Source organism: Dasypus novemcinctus, chromosome 4 (genome assembly GCF_030445035.2).
Source record: "Dasypus novemcinctus isolate mDasNov1 chromosome 4, mDasNov1.1.hap2, whole genome shotgun sequence".
In the NCBI taxonomy this organism is placed as follows: domain Eukaryota; kingdom Metazoa; phylum Chordata; class Mammalia; order Cingulata; family Dasypodidae; genus Dasypus; species Dasypus novemcinctus.
This window is the reverse complement of record NC_080676.1, coordinates 31,550,204-31,575,874: the sequence shown is the minus strand read 5'-3', so window position 1 is coordinate 31,575,874 and position 25,671 is coordinate 31,550,204. Positions and strand designations below refer to the sequence as shown.

The 25,671-nt window shown below is 40.3% G+C and overlaps 1 pseudogene; it reads right to left on the bottom strand.

Moving 5' to 3' along the window:
• Positions 1-16,425: 16,425 nt before the first annotated feature.
• On the bottom strand, positions 16,426-24,888 carry LOC101445345 (phenylalanine--tRNA ligase beta subunit-like; annotated as a pseudogene).
• Positions 24,889-25,671: the final 783 nt, after the last annotated feature.

Genomic DNA, 25,671 nt, shown 5'->3' with positions numbered 1-25,671 from the left:
TCCCACAATCCTTAGAAATTTTTAGGATTGCAGATTCTCACTTAAATTAAGCATGACAATGATGGTTGTAAAATGATGATTTTTCTAATTCTATAAATTCTACATTTATTAGCGGCCATCTTTTTGAAAGACTAGAGCTCACCCCTACCACAACCTTTAGTTTGATCATTGCTATGGACTCATGGGTTCCTTTTTGATTCAAGGTGATATAACCATTATCATCGTTTTCTTTTTGATGCTCAACTTGTACCAAATTTGGTCAGTGGGAACAACTTCAAGCAAGCTTCTGTGACAGCTGGAAGTTCTTTTATGAATCCCCAAAAGAGAAGGATTGTGTTTTTGCACTATTCCATTGCAGTGGGTGTGGGGCTTTATGATTGAACTATGTCCGTGAGGCGTGAACCAACTTGGGTTCATGCCTTTCTGGGTCTTATCTAAACAGATGGGGGTGGAGGGAAGAAGCCAGCATAGCGATCCTGCCTTGTGAGAAAGAGGAGAGCAGAAAAAGAGAAGCCCTGACGGCTGAGAGAGGTCCTGGCATCTGGAACCAGCAGAACAGAGGCATGGAAAGAGGCCACAGAGGGGCTGGGCCCATGAAGCAGCTCAAGGCCCAGGGGACGAGCCCTGCCATATGCCTGTTAGCTCACAGTGGAACTTGGGGAAAGAAGTGGAACAGCCCAGATGGAGAAAGGTGGCTGCAAAGAGACAAGCCCTATGCCAGGTTGCTCACAGCTCAGTTGCAAGAGATGGTGCAACTTTCCGTTGGACGGGAAAGCAGAGCCCTAGGCCGAGATCACCCACCATCTTGCTTCCCCTTGTGGCAGCTGACTTTGGTGAGAAAGCATCTCTGATGATGCCTTGGTTTGGACAATTCACAGCCTCATAACTGTTCACTTTCACCCTAAATAAAATTCCCATTATAAAAGCCAAGCCATTTCTTTCTATTCCTATGCATTGGCAGCCTTTTGGCAAACTAAGACAGCTTCTATGTCCTTTGACGTGTTGCCATTAATTTTGATCATTTTCTCACTTTTGCGTGCAAGTTATTTCCAACTAACTCTGTACATCTCCTACCCTAGACTTGGAATCAGTCATTTTTCCAAGGAAACCAGTTTCCTTTCAATGGGAGATGGTATTTAGAAACTAACCTCTGGGCATGAGGTAGACAGACAGAAAACAAAAAATTTAAAGAATCAATTTTAGGGATTTATTTTTCTTATTTTTAGTTATACAAAACTTAATGTGGTTCCAAACCTGAAACGATCTAATAAAGTACATCCACAGAACTTTTTCTTCTACCCTTGCCCCTCCATTCTATATCCCCTTTCCCAATATAGGAAACCATTTTCACTAGTTTTTAGTGTATAATTCATCATTTCTTTTTTAAAATATAGAGAAATACGTTTATATATTTGTTTCCTGCCATTTCATATGTAAAAGTAGCATACCATAAACACTGTCTTGCAACTTGCCTTATTTTACTTAACAATATATTCTGGATAGTGTTCCATACCAGTATATAGAGATCTTCCTTATTTCTTTTTATGGTTGACTAGTTCTCTAATTCTTGAATGCACCGGAGTTTATTAAACTAGGCCCCTATTAGTGGACATTTGGGTTGTTTCCAGTCTTTTGCTATAGTAAATAATGCCATGGAAAATAGCTTTTTGTCTATAACTCATACTTTTGCCAGTATGTCTTTGGCAGACATTCCTAGAAGTGGAATTGTTGGGTCAAATAGTAATGCATATATAACTTTTCTAGCTGCTGTCAAATTTCCCTTCACAGTGATTACACATTTTGCCTTCCCATTAGCAATGAGAGAGGCCTCTTTCCTCACAGCCTCACGGTGTTAAAATTTTGGATTTTTTTGGGTGGCGGACTTGGCCCAGTGGTTAGGATGTCTGTCTATCACATGGGAGGTCCGCGGTTCAAACCCTGGGCCTCTACCCATGTGCAGCTGACCCATGCGTGGTGCTGATACGCGCAAGGAATGCCCTGCCACGCGGGGCATAGGGGAGCCCCACGCTTAATGAGTGCGCCCCGTAAGGAGAGCCGCCCAGCGTGAAAGAAAGTGCAGCCTGCCCAGGAATGGTGCTGCACACAGGGAGAGCTGACACAACAAGATGACGCAACAAAAAGAAACACAGATTCCCATGCAGCTGACAACAACAGAAGTGGACAAAGAAGACACAGCAGATAGACACAGAGAACAGACAACTGGGGGAGGGGAGATAAATAAATAAATAAATAAAAATCTTAAAAAAAATTTTTTTGGATTTTTGTCCATACTAAGGGTGAGAAATGGCATCTTGGTATTGTTTGAATTAGCATTTCACTTACTATGAGATCTACAGCATCATTGCCTATGCTTAGGAAACTTTTGCATTTCTTTTCCTGTGCTCACAGTTACTGAGAGCTCTTTATATATTACTCCTGGATAAGGATTTGAGTTATGCAGATGTGTTCACTTGACAAAACTCAGTGAATGTTCACTTAAGATCTGTGCATTTCATTGTATTTAAATTTTATATCAGAAGAAAAAACTGTAAAGAAATATTAAATTCTGGTAATGATGACGTATTTAGGGGACAGTATACTGTGTAATTTTCTTTAAGATGCATCTAAAAATAGGATAGTCTGATGGATAGATAGAGATTGATGGATAAATGTATGTGATAAAGTACAGTAAAATGTCAGTGGTAGAAGTCAGGTGGCGGATACGTGAGTGCTCACTAAAACATTTTTTTCAGCTTTGCTATATGTTGTAGAATGTCCATAATGACATACAGGGTAGAAATATTAGCCTTCTAATCATATTCATGACAAATATTTTCCCCAAGTAATCATTTGTCTTTTTCCTTCCCTTATGACTTTTCCTCATGAAAAGTGTTTTTTTTTATTTTTATATAGACAAATTTTTTATTTTTTATTGTTTCTTGATTTTGAGTCAAGTTTGTGGAGTATTCCCTCTCCTACTTTATAAAGTAAATCATCTATTGTTTCTATTTATATATATTTACATTTCAGTCAAATAATTATTTTTTTAAGAAATAAATGACTACATATTCAGTGAAGGCCCCTCTTAACCATTACCTAGTGTGGCAGTTTGAAGCTGGGTGGACCCCAAAAGATTATGTCCTTAGAGCTAATCCATTCCTGTGTGCATAAACCTATTGTAGATGGGACCTTTTGATTAAACTCAGTTAAGGGACCTTCCTTTTCATTAGATCACTTCAGTAGGGCATGTAATTACTGCAAACCTAGTGAGGGAGAAACCTCTAACAATGACCCAGGGTAGGTTTTAATCCTTTTACTAGAGTCCTTTATAAATGGGAGAAACATGCAGAGATACTCAGAAAGAAAGCTGCAGAGACAGAGATAAGGAACCCAGGGGCTCAGAGAGGAACCAGGGAGAGAGAATGCCATGAGAGCAAGAAGTTGAAAGCAAATGGCCCAGGGCAGAAGGCAGGGACTGGCAGTGCCACCATTGTGCCCTGCCAGGTAGAAGGAGTCCAGTATTGCCAGAAGCTTGATGCCTTGATTTGGACATTTTTCCCAGCCTTGGAACTATAAGATTTTACCTTAATAAGTTCCCATTATAAAAGTCAACCCATTTCTGGTATACTGCTCCTAGCAGCTTTTAACAAACTATAACACTAGTCTCTGCTCTTTCCTCAGTTATACCAATTTTGGCGCTCATCATTCCTGTGCTTTCACTTTATACTTTTACAGTTTAGGTATATATTTACAAACATATAGCTGTGTTTTTCACATTTTAAAAACATATTCAGAAGTAGCACTTTTTTTCTGGAAGTTGCTTTCTTTGCTTAATATTATACTTTTGAAATTTAACCAAGCTGAGAATGTAGCTCTAATCCATATATTTTATTTGTTCTATGGAATTTTTCCTAAGAACACGCTGCATTTTATTTATCAGCCACCATATCTGTGAACTCTTAGGTTGCTTCAGATTCTTCTAGGTTAAAAGAAGGTTGCCATAAACATTCTTGCACATGTTTTCTTGTGCATAGGTGTAAGAGTTTTTCCAGGGAAGATACCTAGTAGTAGAATTGATGGTTTGCAGGATATGTGCATCTTCAACTTGCTAGAGAAGCAGTGGCACTGACTTGGACACGTATCAGCAATGACTATATGTGGCCATCCCTTGTAACACTTGGTATTATTAACATTTCTGACAATGAGGAGATATAAGATTCTATAGCATTGTGTTTTGAATTTGCATTTCCCTGACTACTGAGAAAACATGTGTCTTTTAAGATATTTATCGGCCATACAAATTTCCTCTTCTGTGATTGTCTTCTTATCCCTTGCCAATTTTTCGACTGGTCTGAGCAGGGCTAGCTTCATGGGCATGCTTAAAACAGCCCTGTGCTCGGTTCAATGCTCTGCTGTCACTATCTTGAAAATCTTAATAATTTTTGAACAAGGAGCCACACATATTCATTCTTCCCTGGGCTCTGCAAATCAGGTAACTGGTCCTAGGTCTAAGCCATGTTTAAGCTTAGATTTGAAGGATGAAAAGGGGATCCTGTAGATCTGTGCTTTGGAACATTGTAGCCATTAGCCAAATATGGCTACTTAAACTTAAATTATGTTAAGTTAAAAATCAGTCCCTCAATTTCATTGGCTACATGGGATCAATGGCTACCATATTGGAAAGCACAACTCTCTATCATCAGAGGAAGTTCTATTGGACAGCACAGCTCTAGACTCTTGCTACTACAAGTGTGGTCCACCAACCAGCAGTATCATATCACCACTGCCTTTGTTAGAAGTGCAGAATATCAGGCCCCACCCAGGACTTACTAAATCAGAATCCACTTTTAACAAGATGCCCTTGTGATTCCTATGCACATTTAGATTTGGGAGGCATTAATATAGAGGACACTGGCCTTGGATGAGTCAGGTGGGTGTGGTTCTAGGGTCAGGGAAGGAAACTGCATTCTGAGGAAACAATGTGCACAGATACAGTGCATGAAAATGCACACAGAAGGAGCTAGAACAGCCGGAGCTGGTAGGCTGAGACAGATTTTGAAATGTCTTGTAGCTCTTTGGTGTCCCATGGCAGTAGAGAGCCACTGACCAATTTAAAACAAGAGAGCACGAAAAGGTCTGGGTTTGAGAAAGACATACAAAAAGGTCTGGGTTTGAGAAAGACGACCCTGTAGTAATGTGAAGGACCAGAAGGGCATCTGGGAAGTCAGCAAAACAGATAGAAGGCTCTGATACAAACTCAGATAAGAGATAAGGCCTTCTGGGAAGCAGTAGAAGGAACAGAAGGGTGGGGTTCTCAGAGAGAAAATTCAGGAGGTCTTGGTGACTGATCGAATATGGGGTAAGGGAAAAGGAAGAATTGAGGTAGACTGCTTTAATCTAAAAGGAATCCAGAAGAATACGTAGATTTTATGCACATACTGAGATTGGCTTGGACTTGTTAAGTCTGAGTATTTCTTGGACATTTGTTTCCATTTCCCCACCTGCCAAATGAAGGTAATGTTAGTATCAATCTCACAGGACTGATGTATTAATAATCAACTGACACTGTTTATGTGAATACACTTTGTTAATGTTTAAGTGCTGTGTACATGTTATCTAGTATCATTCCTGCACATATTTGTAGACTGAAGGCAGAAGGCAGAAGGCAGTGGAGAGACTGAAGATGCTGCCCTCATTTCCACCAGAGTGGCACCATCCATCAAGATCAGTGAGACAGGAGATGCTGGAGAAAAATGCTGAAGAGAATGAAGGATGTACATAGTCCAGTAAGCAATATAAGATAACAAATCATCAGTTAGGAATTAGGAATACAACCCAGATGTTTCTAAACATAATAAATTGTCAAAGCTTTCCACCAAGTGGAAGAAAACAGTTACAATGAGATTTGGGAGGAAAAAAAACATATTAAAAAATTTAATGAGTAATTAGTAACAACATATACATGGAATAGAAACCCTCTCCAGAATCACTTCTGCCCTGAAACACATACTGTATATATTACAAATGGCTGTCAAGTTTCAATTTTCATCTGCAGACATATTTAAGGTGAAAATGTAATACCTCTTAAACGATGACTGCTTGTTCAAAATTATCATTAAGCACACAACTTCCTAACTGTTGATTATATGTTCGGAAAACTGCTAGGAATTGTAATCATCTGATTGATTTGACAGTGGCTGGGTGTGAAATATAATTCTTTGAAGCATGCTTTTCTTCCAGAATTTGTACATAGCGCTGGATTCTTAAATTTGTTGTTTCTGTGAAGTAAGCAACTAATCTGACTTCAAGCCTCACTGTGGCAATTCCATTGAATCCATACATATCCATTGAGGATATATTACTGCAAGGCAGAGTCTTAGGTCCTGGTCTCTTTCCTCAAGGAACGGATAATCTGTAAGCAAGTATGGGGGAGTGAATATGCCCAGAGCTGTGACCAAGAGGCCACGTTCCTGCGGGAACAGGACAGACTAAGAACAAGAGCTGCTGTAAGAAGTCACATTTTTCAATTTTATAACCTATTTGAAGTTATCTGAATAAGGCCAGGGAGCCAATCTAATATTGCGATCATCAGCTTTAAACCTCCTTTGGCAGAGCAGCGGGCAGCAGTCTGCCACTCAGGCTGGCTAACTTGTGGGCACAGGAGCTGCAGCCCTTCCCAGTGATGGGTAGAAGCTTTGTGCCCATCCCCTGAATGTGGGTTGGTCTTGGGATGGCTTTGAGCCACAGAACGTGGCGTGAGTGACCTCGTGGGACTCCCGAGACGGTGCCTTAAGAAGTCTTCTCTCTCTTGGGTGCTGCCCACAGACTGACCATCTAGCCTTCTAGAGGGTGGCAGCCCACATGAGACAGGGGTGCACGAGTCAACTGCCAGGCCTGTGAACAGGGCCCCCTTGCACCTCCAGCTCAGCTGATTCTCCAGTTCAGGGTCAGCAAACTACAGCCAATGGGCCACAGCTGGCCCTTCTCCTGTTTTTGTAGGACTTGTGAGCTAAGAATAGCTTTTACATTTTTAAAAGTGTGTACACAATAAAGTAAATAACAACAAAGAGGAATACATGACAAAGCCTAACATATGTTTAATCTGGCCCTTTAAAGAGAAAGTTTGCCCGCTCCTGCTTGAGCTAAATGTAATAGTGAGTGAGTCCAAACAAAGCCAGAGAAGAAACACCAACCAGCTCTAAGAATTGTGAAAAATAATAAACTGCTATTATTTGAAGGCAGTAAGTTTTGGGATGGTTTGCTATGCAGCACAAGATAATTGAACCCTACGCTGAGAAATGTTGCAGAAAGAACAAGGAGATGGTCTCAAAGGAAACAATATCTTAAAGGTTTTAGATCTTTTATTCTCACTCACTTCATTTGGGAGAGGTTTTCCCACGAATGTGCTATCCTTGGTTATATTCTGCGCTCTGGAGAGGTTTTGGCAGCTATGAGCATATACACCCGCTAATTATTCAAGGGACATTTGGAACATTTTAAAAATGTGTACTGGAATTAACTTTTATGATGTAAAAATACAGAATTCATTAAATATAATATCAGTCTCCTGAAGCAGCTTTCCAAATAGAGGTCTACTTTTTTTTCCCTCAGTTTATCCAACTCTTTGCAGTGGAACTTGCCACATTTTTTAAATTAATGGCCCTCCTTTACCTCCTAGTGAAGTGAACTGTCAGCCACGGGGGGGGTGAAGTATAGCTGTGATAAAGCATCGCGGGACAGCAATCACTTTGCCCTCTACAAAGGGCGCAGCTACCTGCCAGGGCTGGAACCAGGAAAAGAATCACGACCATGATTTAGATCTGAATATTTATATAATACCAACTAAGTCCTGGACTTAGACTGGTACTATCAAAACAAAAGTTTTGTTTATACCCATTTTGACCCCTATATTGATGCTTTTTATTTTTAGACAACCTTCATATTACCATAAATGATTTTTAAATTTATATTTCACTATCCTTTTATTTTCCCTTTTGTAGGAAAAAAAGGCTTTGGGAAGGAAGAGGCAGTTGAACAAAGGAGACTGTAAACAAAAAGGAATGGTGGGACCTGTTTATAGTCCCCATGTGAATGTGTGGATCACAATCGGGCGTGAGTGTTCATGACTAGGCTTGGGTAGTGGTTAAATACACGATCCAGACCACCTGATTTGGAACAAAGGACCATTATGCTCAACATTTCACATCTGAGTTTGGACATGGCCTAGACTGATATGGGCTGGTGGGGGTGGGGGTGGGGGCTGTGTGTGTGTAAGCTAACTATGTTAATTCAAGCTTACCGGGAATGTGGAAGATACGTGCATGTAGGGGCTATGTGTCAATTCAGACTTACCTGAGAGTATGTGTTGATTTAAGACCTATCTGATATTTACCTAGAAAGTATGTGTTAATTCAAGGCCTATTTTCTACTCAGATAAAATACTTGAAACTCTAAGAAACTAAAAAAAGTGCTTTTGCATATAAACACCACCATTTAACTCTCGACTCCTACATCCTCTGTATAAAAGAAAACCAAAGATCTTATCTGGGGCTTGGGTTTTTGAATAGGAAAGTTCATGAGCACGGCCAGTCATTAATAAATTTTCCTTCCCAAAATTATTCCTGAGCCCTGGCCTTCCATAAGCAATCATTGACTCTCTGTTTCCACAACATTTCTGGGGGTTTGTCCAGGATCACAACAAAGGCCAGAGATAGTGGCACTTTGCCACCCCTTCCGGATATCTCCAAGGAAGCCGGGAGCGCTCAGGTGAACCCCAAATCTGGGTACCCCTGGACTCCTTTCCATCCAGAAAAAGGATGTGGGCTCTGCTGGAGTCCTCCTGGGGACAATCAGATGCACTGGAAGGTCTAAAAGGAAATTCTGGGAACAAAAAACCTCTGGGGGGGGACATAGTGTCGGGAAAACCTAAAACTTTAAATGGTAGAAGGGGAGCCTGATCAGCTCCCAAAAAGAGGGCCCCTGTACCTCCAGAAATTTAGGGGAAGCCATCTTCTCCAGGTCTGAAAGAAAAGAGAAAAATCCTGATGTTTAGGTTTGGCTAATTGTGGGTTAGCATCTGGTTCTTGTTCTGCCTCTACTAAGATATGGTAAAGGTTTGATTATAGTGAAGAAGGACGTTGATGGGTTTAAGTCCTAATGCATCCTGAAAAATTGGTCTGGATTTGGAAAATCTTGGTTACAGAAAAATGGATTCAGTTTTGCTTGGTCTGAATATGAGTTACACAGTGGGAAGGTTTAGCCAGAAATAAGTCTTCGTTTTGGTGCTGGATTGCAAATGAGCTTGTTTTGTAAGCAGCAAGGGTAAGCAAAAAGTCCTGTTAAAAGTTTGGTGTTGGAAGTTCCCCCTCCCTAGGGTTGCAGTAGCTGATGGGCTGTAGCTCAGGGGCAGTCATACTGGAGGAATGAAAATTATGAGTCAAATTGATGGGCTTTGAGTTTCTGTCTGTGTTTATTTGATGCCAGTGTATATTTTCATGCCTCCAAATAGTAGTATTAAATTGCATAAAATAGTGAACTTTGGTTAAGCTGGAGTCCCTCCCTTGCCATTGGCAAAAGAGTAGAATAATTAATAGTTTATAAAGCAAACTGCAAAGCCTGTACATGACATGCTCTGCTCTTAACGCTGCCAGCGGGTCCACATCTTTGCAAGCTGTATTCTTATCTAACCACACCCAGCTGCCTGGGAGGGGGAAGGTGGAAAGGCATTGGGCAGAGCCAGGATGAATGTCATGGAAATTCCTTTCCCCAGGGCAATCACAGGCCAGGATACTTCTGCATAATTAACCTTTGCCCAAGTTTTGCCTTTCTGCTACTAAATCTCTTTTTGCAGGTTTGTGTTAAAATGCTTTGAAATGTTTTAAAAACTGTAAAACTAGTAAAGTGTCTTTATCTAGAAAAACTAGTCTATTGCCTCAGGATCCCAAAAGCCTGTTAGCTAGAACAATTAACCTTTAATCACTTAATGGTCCTTCGATGGCTGGTTTAACTGAGAAACTATCAAACAATAAAGTCCTGAATTCCAATTAACCAGTATAAGAAAAAACATAAATCTGAGGCCCAGAAACCTCATGTCATGCCTCCTTAAAGAAATGAGAAACTAAACCTCAAACTTCTCAGTTTAAACTCAATTGTGCCTATAGAAGGTGTGAATAGTGAGCAAAATAAAAAAAACCTCAAGTGCCATCAATTAAGGTCAAAGAGCTCCTTAAAATGCTAAAGGTATAAAATTCTTCTGTTTTAATCTGTGCTTGACTTTGTGTTCAACTTTAAAATCTGTGTCAATTAGCTTGTACCTAGGAAATCAAATTTAGAGTTCACCTGTTACAAATTGGATGACAGTAAAAGGTAACCTGGAAATGAATCTTTGTATGCCAATAATGTCTTGCGTGTAAATTTAATGCACAACTCACAAGTGAAATTTATTTAATTGCTGGAAAAGGCAGAAAACGGCACAGAATTGTTACTAATAAAATTATTTTAATTGCATAATTAATAAATAATGTACTCAAATTAATTTTAAGTAAAAACTTTCTAGAAACTAAGGATTAAAATCATTGTATAAGTACCTTTATATAAATATATATGTAAACTAATAACCAAAATTATTACAACAGAGTAAATGTAGTTTAAATTCCAGCTATTGTAATAGTAATCTTAAACTAATTTATTTTTGTTTATGACTACTTCAAGTTTATTTAATGATTACTATAGTAATAGTAATTATAACTTAAACTTTAATTATAATTATTTTATAACTAGTTTCTCCTACCCCTAGACTTCAACTACTGTGATAGTAATTATAAACTGAATTTGCTTTTGCTTACAGTTACCACCAGTCTGGGTTCACTCCTTGCCTCTGCTTATGGTTCTAAAAAAAAAAGAAAAAAATGTATCATAGCATTGGAAACATTTTGGTTATAAGTCGTTAATTTAAAAGGCCACAGAAGGGGTAAACCACAAAACCCTAGTCTGGAAAAGCCAGCAAAAGAAAGCCTTCAGGGAAGTCTTTCTTTGGTTTGTAAAATACCAGGTCAATAAGTTAACATTACATGTATTAGATCTTTAAAATAAGAAAAAACTGTAAGTTCGTGTTTAATAAAATTTAATTAAAAAAAAAAAAAAGCAAATCTGCCCTCTCCTAAATGCATAAAGTAAAATCCATTGGTTGTCAATTATAATTTAAGGTAAATTAACCAGTCTATGTAATTATGCTTAAGTATAAAAAATTTGTGAGAACATCTTCCAAATTAAAGCATTTAAATGGCTAGTTCTAAAAAGCCATTATTGGGAAACGGACTTTGGCCCAGTGGTTAGGGCATCCGTCTACCACATGGGAGGTCTGCGGTTCAAGCCCCCGGCCTCCTTGACCCGTGTGGAGCTGGCCAATGCGCAGTGCTGATGCGCGCAAGGAATGCTGTGCCACACAGGGGTGTCCCCCACGTAGCGGAGCCCCACGCACAAGGAGTGTACCCATAAGAATAGCCGCCCAGCGCGAAGGAGGGAGCAGCCTGCCGAGGAATGGCACCGCCCACACTTCCCGTGCCGCTGTCAACAACAGAAGCAGACAAAGAAACAAGACACAGCAAAAAGACACAGAAAACAGACAACCGGGGGAGGGGAGGGGAATTAAATAAATAAAAATAAATCTTTTTTTTTAAAAAAGCCATTATTAATTAAAAATCTAAATTAGTATTAATGGAAAAATAACTTCATAACAATAAAACCTGTCTGAAAGTCACCTCAATATGCATATTCAAGTGGTGGCAGTAAAAGTTACCTTGATTCCATTGGAAATCTTCAGTTCTCATTTTAAAAATAAAAAGGTTATTTTTCCCTCTATGATAAAATAAAATACCTATATAATTAATGACTTCATGGTAAAAGTATAGAAGTAAAAAGCAAAGTACTAAAAGTTAAGTTCATTTGATATGTAACACATTGCACTGAAAATGTTTAAAAGGTATATAAAAATCAAGAGCTAAACTTCAGCATTGTCAAACTCTCTTGTGCATTCAAACCAGACCTTGAATACACTGCAGATTGCCTCTCCAGTTGAGTTGTTGGCTAGGTCAATCACTAACCCCTAAAACAATAAAGGGTATCTACTACATCTCTGGTCATACTCCTGAAGTCAATGGAAACTATGTTGCAGCTTCAAACTCCTGCAGCAGCCAATGATGGCTCAGTACAGCCAAATGTAAATGAATATCGCCTTTAGACTGGTACTGTTTCATAGTGACAAAGAGCACTATGCACCAGGCTGGTGGAATACTGGAAACTACTTTCCTAGCCTTTCTCTCTAGGATCACTGGTGCTGTGGCTTACTCAGTGTGTGAAAGACATGTGGAGCCAAAATCACCAGAGGACTGTAAGTAGAACTTAAATACAAATTGACATTATGGCCTGCTCCCATGGAGAGATAACATGTAAGGTATTGTAAACCTGAAACTTAAATCTATTAAATACAGCTCAAAGAGAAACTTATGCATTGAGTAGTACATTAATTAGTATTAAGTACTGTACCTATATCCTATTCTAGATATATGTCTAATAATTATGGTGATATTTCTATTAAATCATATGCAGAAGTACACTGAACATGTCAAAAGTCCTGGTAAACATTATTTTCTGAGTAGTTAATAAACATGTCTATAAGATAAAGAAATGGCCATCTTGCCTGAGAGCAGTGGGGCCAACAGCCCTTTTAATCTAAAAAGCCACCAAACTAACTTGGAGGTAACCTCTCACAGTCTTTACCCCATACCAGGTAAAGAATGTGCTTGAGGCCAGGGGCCACCAGTGGCTTGCAGGTAGCCCGTTAATTAAATACCAGGTTCAATTGCTAGAAATCCCTGAAGTGCGAATAAGGGTGTGTCAGACTCTCAATCTAGGCTCCCTACTACTGGTGGAGGGCCCGAAGTCAGACCCTGAGGGACCCCTTCTCCACTCCTGCCTTGAAACTCTTAACCAAAACTACTCCAACAGGCAGATTTAAAAGATGAGCCTCTTGTGAACCCAGACACTAAATGGTTCACCGATGGAAGCAGTTTTATTTAGGAAGGAACTAAAAAGGCAGGCTATACAGTGGTTTCTCAATCTAAAACCACAGAAGCCAAAGCTCTTCAGCCCAGAACTTCAGCCCAGAAAACAGAGCTAATTGCCCTTACCCAAAGTTTAAAACTAGCAGCTGGGAAACAGGCTAATATTTACACAGACTCTAAGTATGCTTTCCTTGTCCTTCACACTCACTCTGCTCTGTGGCAAGAATGAGGCTTGCTTACTAACAGTGGGGCACCTATTAAGCATAGGCAAGAAATCCTAGATTTACTAAAAGCTGTACTTTTACATCAAGAAATAGCAGTTACGCATTGTCCAGGACATCAGAAAACAAACACTGCTATAGCAAAGGGAAATGCTGGAGCTGATGCAGCTGCTAAAGTGACAGCACAAGCCCAAGCCTCCCTCCTACCCCTTATTCCAGCACCTGTACTAGTACTTAAAGTTCCACAGTGTCCCTAAGGTAAACAAACCAGGGCAGCTAGCTGAAAGTTCATCCTAAATACTGATGAGTAGCTTATCAAAATGCTCAAATCTACTTGCCAGGAGCAGTGCAATAAAAAGTCCTTCCTGGGAAACGGACTTGGCCCAGTGGTTAGTGCGTCCGTCTACCACATGGGAGGTTCATGGTTCAAACCCCGGGCCTCCTTGACCCATGTGGAGCTGGCCCATGCACAGTGCTGATGTGCGCAAGGAGTTTTGTGCCACGCAGGAGTGTCCCCGCGTAGGGGAGCCCCATGTGCAAGGAGTGTGCTCCGTAAGGAGAGCCACCCAGCACAAAAGGAAGTGCAGCCTGCCCAGGAATGGCGCCGCACACACGGAGAGCTGACACAACAAGATGACAAGATGATGCAACAAAAAGAGACACAGATTCCCATGCCGCAGACAACAACAGAAGCGGACAAAGAAACAAGATGCGGCAAATAGACACAGAGAACAGACAACTGCGGGGGGGTGGTGGTTAGAGAAATAAATAAATAAATAAATCTTTTTTTTTAAAAAGTCCTTCCTGAACTTTACTAAGGCACTCATCTGGGGAAAAATGCCCTAACCAGCTTAACCAAACAGATTGTCCAAAAAAACAAAGCCTGGTAAAAACAGTTAAAAAATTTTTATCAGGGGAAGCAGACTTGGCCCAGGGCATAGGGCGTTGGTCTACCACATGGGAGGTCCACGGTTCAAACCCCGGGCCTCCTTGACCCATGTGGAGCTGGCCCACGTGCAGTGCTGATGTGCGCAAGGAGTGCCGTGCCACGCAGGGGTGTCCCCTGCGTAGGGGAACCCCAGGCACAAGCAGTGCTCCCTGTAAGGAGAGCCGCCCAGTGCGAAAGAAAGTGCAGCCTGCCCAGGAGTGGCGCTGCACACATGGAGAGCTGACGCAGCAAGATGACACAACAAAAAGAAACACAGATTCCTGATGCCTCTGATAAGGATAGAAAGCAGACACAGAAGAGCCCACGGTGAATGAACACAGAGAATAGACAATTGGGGCGGGGCAGGAGGGGAAGGGGAGAGAAATTTTTTTTAAAATTTTTTATCAGTAGTTACTCAATTAAAGCCAAAATATAAAACCTTTACTCTGTAGTTCTGATCACTCCCACAGCTATTTAAGCTAAAGAAATGTCTAGCTTCGTGTACTAATCCTGAATAAAGTCAGCTACCTAAGAGTACCAATTCACTGGAAGCACCTGACAAAACACACAAGTGCCAGTCATTGAACAGCCTGGGACACATCTTCAAAAAACAAAGCTAAGTGCCTAATACCATTGTCTCTTAAAATTTCTCTCTGGGGTTAACCAAGAACATAAAATAACTTCATACACACACACACACACACACACACACACATATATATATATACTCTTCCCCACCAACTTTAAAAAGGTGCCATCTTTGCAGGTGCTAACCTTTTCTACTTCTGTGATCCAGTGTCCTCTTAAAGAAACCATATATTTCCAAAGTTTTAATTAGGTTTGTTTCTTTCAGAATGAGCATATAATTAACCATATGAGAACTTCATCCAGCTTCATACAGAATGCTAGATTCGTCTTCCTCCAATTAAAATAAAATAACAGAGTTTTTACACCTTATCGGGTAGGGACTACAATCCATGGCCAGCAGGAAGTAGCTACAGAAAAAAGATCATCTTCCTTCAGCACCCCTTTAAGATTAAAGGTGTAAACTCTCTAACAGGAAAATAAAGCAAGCTTATAAAATAAAAATTAATGGATGGCTCTGTAGCCTGGCAAGAGATTCACATAAACAGCAGTAACCCCCAGGATGGCTGCTGGAAAGCCTCCACCCCCAAGATTCTGCTGTCCAGGACAAAAACTTCTTCTGGGAACAGGAAAAAAAGCCCTAGGTATTGCCCAGGGGCTTTGTCTTTGGGCCCTCCCTGGGAAATTAATAAGTGGGGTAATCAATCAAAACAACAAACTGCCACCCACGTCATAATTCCAACAGTAGTGATGCCAAAGCTTAGCAAGTTAAGCTGGCACAAGGGTGAAATAAATGATATGGGCTGTGTGGGGAGCTGTATGTTTCTTCATAAATAACCTGGACTGTGAGTGTAAGCTAAATATGTCAATTCAAGCTTTCCTGGAATGTGGCAGATAGATGTGTGTGTGTGTGGGGGGGGATGTATCAAATCAGACTTACCTAGAGAGTATGTGTTAATTCAAACCCTATCTGCTACTCACTTAAAACTCTAAGAAACTAACAAAATGTCCTTTTGCATATAAACACCGTCTGACTCCCCATTCCTACATCCTCTGTATAAAAGAAATGCAAAGATCTTATTCGGGGCTTGGGTTATTGAACAGGAAATTTCCAGAGCCTGGTCAGTCATTAATCAATGTTCCTTCCCAAAATTACTACTGAGTCCTGGCCTTCCATACGCGATCATTGAACCTCTCTGCTTCCACAACAAGACCACTTGTTCCTCATACACACATGCACCGTGTCCTCACCTCCTGGTGATCACACCCTTGCCCGGCCCCTGCCCTTGAATCTCAAAAATGACTTTTGAGGCTTACTTTTGCTTTGCAGCTTCTGCCTCGGTCTCTTGGAATGCTGGCTCTGATGAAATTCAGACAACTGGCAGAGGCAGAAATTAATTTGCTAATGCAAATGAAAACCATCAATACGCTCCCCTGATTTGGACTGACCTACTGAGAACTGTACTCTTCTGAGAAGCCAGGACAGAGGCTATCTGTTTAAAACTTGCATTTGTCCGCAGACGGGATGACACCCATTGCATGTTCTCTTGTGGGAGGTGGGGTGGTCGTTGTTATACAGAGTAAACAGCACGGTTGGCCCAGCAGAGCTTACTTGCTTAAATGGATGGGTTCACGGCCACAGATACGTGTGATACAGAGACCAGATGACTACAGAGTTCATGCACATTGTTACATACTCTCGATTTCTTTGTGTGTGTGTGTTTGCTGCTTTATTAAGCATTAAAGCATAAAGGGACGTTGCCCATGGAGGAGGGCTGAAGGACACTGGAGGGGAGACTCTTACAACTGAGACCGAGCTCACAAAAAGGGCTCTGTTGATTTCCAGCGAGGAGCACGGCATGGTCAGCTCAAATTTGGTGACCACATCAGAGTGAAGGACTTGGAGCTTCCCACGGCTCTAACCCGTGGCAAAGATCCCAGCACATCACTGGGGGAAAATCAGGGCCTTCTGATGCTTTGATCACATATCCTCCTTCTTTTCACCAGCAAGCACATTTAGCAGCGGCATAATTCTGTCCAGCAGCCCATGGATCATCTCAAACTCACTGTTCTTGTATTAAACAGCACAGAGATGCCTGTAATTTTTTGCACACACATCTCTGTTAGAATATTTTACTACAATGTCAGAGATTTCAAATAGCTTCAGAGGAGGGGGCATCTTCTGATTCACTGCTGTTGTCATTAGGAGGCCAGGAAGAAGGCAGTGCAAACCCCCTGACGTTCATCTGTTTTAGAATTACTTATATGGACTGCCTTTGTTGCAGAGATAGTCAAACCAAGTTTTTTATCAGCAATATCTTCTCTTTTCTGTTCCAAGTGCACAATCAATGACTTTTAGTGTAATCACAGACTTGTGCATTCATCACCACAGTCAATTTTAAGACATTTTCATTACTGCAAAAAGATAAACCCTGTATCCCTTAGTACTCATCTCACAAGCCCTCTATCCTTCCCCAGCCCTATATAACCACTAATCTGACTCTATAGATTTATTTGTAATGATATTTTATATAAATGGAAACATACAATATGTAGTACTTTGTGTCTTGCTCCTTTCACTTCTCATGTTTTTTTAAATTATTGTTATTTTTTAATAAAGAAGAGTAGGTTTATAGAAAAGTCACCCTCTGAATTCCAAAAAGACATTACGATATCGAAATAAACCTTAAATCAGTAACAATGCAAGTACTAAATCATATCACAATCAATTTAAAGAAATACAGTTTGTCTTACAGCAAAGTCCTGTCTGCTATAGACTTCTGAAACTTACAAAACAATTTATCTGTTTCCAATACACGAATGGACAAAGGATAAACATTTTCGTTACAAAAAGGAGAAATTGGGAGGGAAACATGAGTCACAAGTCCTCTACAGTTCAGTAAACCTGCAGAGCATCCTCCATTCAATTTCAGTCCAAAAGTCATTCTAAAGATGATGGTTTCTTCTCCTTGGGGCCTAATGGGAACATACCTTTTCCACAGGCTTGCCCAGAGGCCATTTTCTTGGTTCCACCCTCATCAAGCATCTGGGTGTTGACCAAGCTCCAGACCTCTCTCTCCAAGAGTGTTGGGGTGATTGCCACACCTTACCCAATCTTTGGGTTAGAGTCTTAACACCCCTACTACAGTGACATGAAGACAACCTTCCCTCTAACCTTTGGCATATGGCTCAACCCTCTCAGAGCAATGAGTTGACCACCTGGCTTTCCCTAACCTTTGTCATACAGGCTCAACCCTCTCAGAGCAACAAATTGACCACCTGGCCTTCCCTAACCTTTGGGGGACAGGTCCACCACTCTCAGACCTGAGGGGTACTGACCTTAACCGCCCTAATCCTTGGGGGATGTTGTCCACCCTCTCTGTACCCTGCAGTGGCAAAACTCTCCCAGAACATCGGGTGGGAACATCCATCCTCTTCAACTGCTGGGTCAAATTCACCCTCTCTACACAAGGGTAGGGTTCCTCTCTTGGCCCAAGGTGATGTCCTAATTCCAGATCTCAGCTTCCATGATTTTCCTTTTGAAGACATTTCCCCTTCAAAAAATCCCTCCTTTCCATGTCCCTTTTATTCCAGGCTGACAGTGGTTTTGTTCATACAACTCTCTCAAAAAGCTTGTTGGTTTGGCATAGAGGAAACAGGGGTCCAACCTATCAGACAGTAAGACTTTCCAGAAGTCTTTCCAAGATAACTGCATTTCCAATCCAGATTTGCAAGTTGCAAGTTTAGTTAAGTCCTTCAATAGGGCACTTTCATCTGGGAGCTTGATTTCCAGAAGCTTGGAATTTCCAGACTCAGTTTCTGTTTCCTTTGTGCCCGACAGTTCAGTCTTCAGCATATTTCTCTTGTCTAACATTTTGCTATAAGCTGTAAGCAGAAGCCAAACTGCATTCTCCAGGTTTACTTTGGAAATTTCTTCAGCTAAATGCCCTGGCTCACCATTTTCAAATTCTGCCTTCCATAAAACACCAGGAGTTAATCTTACTAAGTTCTCTGTAACTTTAAAACACAGATCGCCTTTCCTCCAGTCTCCAATAATAGTTTCATCATTTACTTCTACGGCATCATAAAAAGTCTCTTTAGCATCCACATTTCTATCAACAGTCTCTTCAAAATGATCTAGGCCTTTTCCATCAAGCATCTCACAATTCCTCCAAAAAATACCCCTTACCCATTTATAAAACCATTCCAGCATTTTGGTAATTGCAAAGCACTACCACACTCCTGATACCAAATTCTGTATTAGTCAGCCAAAGGGGTGCCAGAAATTGGTTGGCTTTTATAAAGGGTATTTATTTATGGTAGGAGCTTACAGATACCAGGCCATAAAGCCTACATTATTTCCCTCACCAAAGTCTATTTCCAAGTGTTGGAGCAAGATGGCCACTGACAACTGCAAGGGTTCAGATTTCCTGGGTTCCTCCCTTCCAGGGTCCCTCCTGGGTTCAAGATTCCTTTCTTACTGGGGCTGGCTTTCTTTCCTCTGTGAGCTTACTTCCTGGGGCTCCAGTTTAAGGCTTCAGCATCAAACTCCAACATCAAAAACCCCTGCATCAAAAGCTCCAACTCTGTCCTTTGCCATGCCTTTCATCTGTGAGTCCCCACCCACCAAGGGGACTAAAGACATGGCCCAATCAAAGCCCTAATCATAGCTCAATCAGGCCCAGTAATAGATCAGATTACAAACATAATCCAATATCTATTTTTGGAATTCATAACTGTATCAAACTGCTACAGTCATGTAAAAAATAAGTTCCTATATATTCCCCTATTGTTGATAATTTGCATTAGTGTAGTACCTTTGTTACACTTGATGAAAAAATATTAAAATATTACTGTTACCTGTAGTCCATAATTTACATTAGGCATATTTTTCCCATATACCACCCTATCATCAACACCTTATAATAGTGTCATGCATTTATTGTGATTCATAAATGCACATTCCTTTACTAGTACTATTAACCCAAGTCCACTATCCACAACAGGGCTCACTGTGTTATACAGTCCTATGTTTTATCTTCTAACTTTCAATCTAGTAACAAACACAACCTAAAACTCCCCCTTTCAAACACAGTCACAAATATAATTCAGTGCTGTTAATTATACTCTCAGTAATGTGTTAACTTCACTGCTATCCATTTCCAAACCTTTACATTCAACCTATATAAAAATTTCTGCACAAATTAAGCATCAGCTCTCCATTCTCTACCCCCAATTTATCCCCTGGTAGACTATGTTCTAGGTTCTAACTCTGAGTTTGCTTATTATAATTAGTTCATGTCAGGGAGATTATATAATATTTTTCCTTCTGTGTCTGGTCTATTTCACTCAGCATAATGGCTCCAAGATTCATCCATGTTGTCATATGCATCAGTACTTCATTCCTTTTTACAGCTGAATAATATTCCATCCTATGTATATATCATATTTTGTTTAACCATTCATCAGTTGACGGACACTTGAGTTGCTTCCATCCTTTGGCAATTGAGAATAATGCTGCTATTAACATCAGTGTGCAAATATCTGTTCAAGTCCCTGCTTTCAATTCTTCTGGGTATGTACCTAACAGTGGGATTGCGGGGTCATATGGTAATTCTATATTGAGCTTCCTGAGGAACTGCTAAACTATCTTCTACAATGGCTGCACTATTTTCCAATCCCACCAACAAAGAATGAGTGTTCTTTTTCTTCACATCCTCTCTAACACTTATAATTTTGTTTTTGTTTCTTTTTAATAGTAGACATTCTAGCGGGTGTGAAATGATATCTCATTGTGACTTTGATATGCATTTCCCTGATAGCTAGTGGTGTTGAGCATATTTTAATGTGCTTTCCAGCCATTGCTATATCCTCTTTGGAGAAGTATCTATTCAATTCTTTCACCCACTTTTTTCTTTTTTTATTATTTCTTTTTTGCCCATTTAAAAAAAATTGCACTGTCTTTTTATTATTGAGTTGTAGCATTTCTTTATATATTCTGGATATTAAACTCTTTTTGTGTATATGGTTTCCAAATATTTCCTTTTATTGAGTAGGTTGTTTCACTTTTGTGACAAATGCCTTTGATTCACAAAAGATTTTAAATTTGAGGTGGTCCCATTTATCTATTTTTTCTTTCATGACTTGCACTTTGGGTGTGAAATCTAAGAAACCATTATCTAACACAAGATCCTGAAGATGTTTCCCTATATTTTCCTCTAAGAGTTTTGAATCCTGGCTCTTATACTTAGGTCTTTTGAGTTAATTTTTGTATATGGTGTGAGATATTGCTCCACTTTCATTCTTTTGCCTATGGATATCCAGTTCTTCCAGCATCATTTGTTGAATAGGTGATTCCTTCTCAATTATGTGGCCTTGACAGCCTTGTCAAAGGTCACTTGACCATAGAGTTAAGGGTCTGTTTCGGAATTGTCAGTCAGTCCCACTGGTCTGTATGTCTATCTTTATGCCAGTATCATGCTGTTTTACCACTGTAGTCAAGTAATAAGATTTAAAGTCAGGAAATAAGAGATTTCCAACTTCATTTCTTCTTTTTTAAGATATTTCTGGCTATTTGGGACTCCTTACCCTTCTAAATAACTTCAATATGGGCTTTTCTATTTCTGAAAAAAATCTGTTGGAAATTTTATTGGGCTTGCATTGAATCTGTAAATCAATTTGGGTGGATTGGACATCTTAATGACATTTAGTTTTCCAGTCTATGTGCACGGAATGTCATTCCATTTATTTAGGTCTTCTTTGGTTTCTTTCAACAATGTGTTGTAGTTTTCTGAATCCAGGTCCTTTATGTCTTTGTTTAAATTATTCCTAAATATTTGATTTTTTTTTTTTTTGCAATTATAAGGGGAATCTTTTTCCTGACTTCTTCCTCAGATTGCTCGATTCTAATGTATAGAAACACTACCAATTTTGTATATTAATCTTGTATCTTGCTACTTTGCTGAATTTATTAGTTCTAGTAACTTTGTTGTAGTTTCATGACTTTCTAAATATAGGATAATATCATCTGCAACTAGTAAAAATTTTACTTCTTCCTTTCTAATTTGGATGCCTTTTATTTCTTTTTCTTGCCTTATTGCTTTAGCAACAACATCTAGCACAATTTTGAATAACAACAGAGACAGTGGTCATCCTTGTCTTGTTCCTGATCTCAGCGGGACACTTTGTCTTACACCATTGAGTACAATACTGGCTTTGTGTTAAGGCTCTTCTTTGACTCCTGATCTAACTTTCCTAGAACTTTAAAATAGACTATTTACCTGGTCAGATTTTCTCAGCTCTTCTTCATCTGATTCTTTCCCTGGATAAGTGGTGCAATTTTTGAGATTGTACTTTTTGTGTACTTGTTTCACCTCCAGGAGAAAGCTTCCTTTCCTCTGTTCCTTTTCTGGAAATCTTGATCAGTTCTGTTTGTTTTTGTGTAGAATTTTCTCCCCAGCCCCTGTGACTTGTTTAAATACTCTCTCTCACTCAGTGCCCTGTTTTCCTTATACTTATCAGTTCTTGGGACTCATCCCATCTTACAGCAACTCAGTTTAAACCCCACACACACTTTTTTACTTTCCTGTGAGGCTTTCCTGTCTCTGGTTTCTTCCCCATTAAGGTATCCCTCCCCAGGAGCCAGATGGAGTTAATTCCGAAAGGTGAGTCACTTCCAAAAAGTACATTTTGCCTTTAGGTGGCCCAGCTGACAACTGGATTGAGTGAGGTCACAACAGTCCTTACCAGCCTTTCTGTGGTGTTCCCCCTCCCCCATGGAAGGGCCCTTTTGTATGCAGCACTCCTCAGCAGCTTGTGTTCTGCCTTGGATCTCTGCAGATTTAGGTCCCTGTGCCTGGATATGCATGGAGTTCTAATTCACTGCTGTGAATCAGTCTATTGTTTCTGTCCACAATTGGAGGGAGCTGGGCCATGCTACCTCTGTGTGAATTCCAAGCCACACCGGACCAAGTAAGGGGGTGGGGAGAAATGAAAACCAACCATTGGTCCAGGATGGGATTCTCCTACCTTATATTTTTTGTTTCTTTGATTCAGTGTTTGTGGAGTTGTTCTCCAGTCTCTACCATCCTCCAGAGTTCTAAGCAAGTGGAATTTGTCCTTTTATTTGCTAAATCTCTCCCTTTATTTGCTAAGTCTCTCTCAGCAATATCTTCTTGGGAGCACAGAGCAAAGATAAGGGCTTCAATAAATCCAGCTGCTGTCATGTCATGTCTTAGAAGTTCTGTGAGCTTATTAAGAGGAAATTCATTAGCTATGGTGTGTGTTTTCAGGAGAGTCATGTGAATGTTGTTACAACCATAAGTGATAGCTGCATCTTCTATAATATCACATGCATGGATAATGTCAGGGTTGGAGAGATTTCAGTCTCTACCCGATTCCCATCACCTATGACTTCTGACTTTAAATATATCTTGGTCAGAAACTTTGCAAGATTTTCTGGAGTTTCTTCGATTTCATTTTTTTTTTTAATTAGGTCAGCCCTCATGATCTCATTTTCGTGAGCCAGTACTAGAAAGGTGATGAATTTCCCTTAGGAAAAACTACTTCAGCTGCTTCAATCACAAATTGATTCGTACAATATTCACTGAACATGGTCACAAGAATATCAAAGACTATTTTTGCCTTAGTTAAATCAGGTCCTATATATGAAAAAAAAAACATTTCTAGTCTTCACTGTTATTTTAGAATGATGATTGAAGGCATTGATAGGATGACACCATTGCTACCATAGATAACTGAGTACAGGGGTTTATGTCCATTGATGTGTAAATAATGTTTAAGGTAGTTGTCAGTCTTGTGTATGTTCATCAGTTTACAGGTTGTGTACTCTTTGGTCTTATTTAGAGGCTTGAATGTGACATCTGATGGATGCTTTGCGGTATAAGAAAATGGGCCTGACAAAGTGTCCAAATCATAGATACTGATAACAACTAAGGCTCTTTTCTTGCAAATATTCCAATGTAATTTCTCTTGAAGTTCAACGAAGCTGTCATATCGATCTTTAGCAAACTTGATATTTTGGAGAACTGCTGCTACAGCATAAAGGCATATATTAGTTGTCTCTTCTGTGGTCATTAATTTCTGGAGTTCTCTGTTAGGCATTACCCATTGATAGACTGGGACCTTTATCCTTTCTTTAAAGACCTGAAGTCCTTAGACCAATACTTCCAGATACAAGAGATCATATCTATCGGCAGGGACATCAAGTCGGTAAAGAGGCCCCCTTTGCCTTTTCATTTCCTTGTTCCTTACTTATAATTTCCTTCTTGGAAGTAATTTCATCAAGTTCCAGACCAAATTCAAAATCTAGTTCATCAAATTCCTCATTGGTGTAAGTCTGGCCCAGGACTTGGAAGAGGTTTCTTGATTTATTTCTGTTTTATTAGAATAAATCTGGAGCTTAGATAAGGTATGACCTGCTAAAAATAGTAAACTCCTAACCTTTAGCACATCTTCTTAAAAGATACACTACAAAGCCCTGTAGAAAATATCACTTCTGTTACCAGAATTATCCACAGTAATTCTAAAGTGGCCCGAACTCCAGAGAGACCAGAGCTTCCTGCTCTGAATGTCACTAGTATTCAACTCAATTCATCACAGGTTAGGCAGCATCTACCATGCAGTACATCTGCAGTAGGAGGTGCCAGAATGATCCAGATGATTACTGCACCCACCTGGTGAGTGGATTTGTCTTTAAAGGTTCACAGCTGTTGCCATAACACCCTACACTGAAATCTCACAGCCACCAAGTGGAGTAGAAGGGGCCATTGATCAAAGCTGATTAGTGATTTTTTTTCAAACAATGTCAATGATTTCTCAGCGAGAACTGTAGCTTGCTTGTGCTGTTATCCATCACATTCCCCATTTCACATTCCTATCACCTTGACACACTTGCTATCATCAGAAATTATCTTGGCTACTTGTTTGTCTCCCCATCAGAATATAAATCTTGTAGGGTCCTTGTCTGTCTTGTGCACTGCTCTGTTTCTAGTACCTCGGACAGTGCCTCACATAGCCCAGTAGATAAAAGTAATGCTCTCACAGATTAGTTTTCATACCCAGGGCTGGCCATGTTAACCCATTCATGACACCCTGGAGACCCTTCACCATGAGTAACTTCATGTGAGTGTTTATCTTGTTTGCACATTGGTCTGGTATACCTGTTTTCTCCTTGCAGATAGCTAAGATTTTTCCCTCCAAAGAGTTCTAAGGTGTCACCCCACAGATTACCTAACAACCACAAAAGGGAAAAATGGGCTTTCATAATAGAGAAATCTGGAAGAAACATCCTTTTTTTTTTAAAGATTTATTTTATTTATTTCTCTCCTCGCCCCCTGTTGTCTGCTCTCTTGTGTCCATTTGCTGTGTCTTCTTCTGTGTCCGCCTGCATTCTCAGCGGCACCAGGATCTTTGTCTCTTTTTTCATGGCGTCATCTTGTTGCATCAGCTCTCCATGTGTGTGGCGCCCCTCCTGGGCGGCCTGCGCTTTTTACGTGCAGGGCGACTCTCCTTGTGGGGCGCACTCCTTGTGCATGGGGCTCCCCTAGCAGGGCACATCCCTGTGTGGCATGGCACTCCTTGGGCGTGGCAGCCCTGCACGTGGGCCAGCTCACCACATGGGTCAGGAGACTCTGGGTTTGAACCCTGGGCCCTCCACATGGTAGGTGGACATGCTCTATCAGTTGACCCACATCTGCTTCCAATGGAAGAAATGTCCTTAACCTAGTGATCATTAATATTGAGAAAATCTAGTAGTATGTGCTTAATACCATGTATTTCCCGTTGGGAAACAATATGAAGAACATCACATCACGTATGAAGGAGTCTTGCCTTCTAATCAAGCCTCCAGCTTATA